The sequence below is a fragment of the Odontomachus brunneus genome, unplaced genomic scaffold (genome assembly GCF_010583005.1).
Source record: "Odontomachus brunneus isolate Ranch 3 - 2012 unplaced genomic scaffold, Obru_v1 Obru_scaffold_161, whole genome shotgun sequence".
Classification (NCBI taxonomy): domain Eukaryota; kingdom Metazoa; phylum Arthropoda; class Insecta; order Hymenoptera; family Formicidae; genus Odontomachus; species Odontomachus brunneus.
In genome coordinates this window covers 713,013-713,505 of record NW_022639611.1, presented here as the reverse complement: position 1 = coordinate 713,505, position 493 = coordinate 713,013, and positions in this window count along the sequence as shown.

Genomic DNA, 493 nt, shown 5'->3' with positions numbered 1-493 from the left:
AACTGACGCTGTTTCGGCAGATGGATACTTCGACTTTTGCGTACCGCTTAGCATACTGCTAGGATTCTGCGAAGACTAAAAGCGTGTAGTAATTAACGCGCGTTACGAATTAATTTTATTACGGTCGCGCAGTAACAATAACAGTTTACTTGCATCTTCAGCGTTGCAACCTAAGCTATTCAAGATACAATAGCGAATGCCTCACGTAATGTTGAATGATATCTATAAACTTGCCCTGCTGAGAACATTGGAGAATGGTCGATACCTGAGTATGAGTTTCCGCTCATGGGATTTGTATGAATTTCCTCTGCTACAAAGCACGACCAAACTTCTGTGGACCGTCAAAACAGCCACTATTTTAGAAAAATGGACGGTCAAAACAGCCCCTCGACATAGAGATCAAAATTGGTAAACATCAATAATTTAATATTTATATGTGCATATAATATAATAGACATAATCCTGTTCGACTTCATCTGTTAGACATAATCCT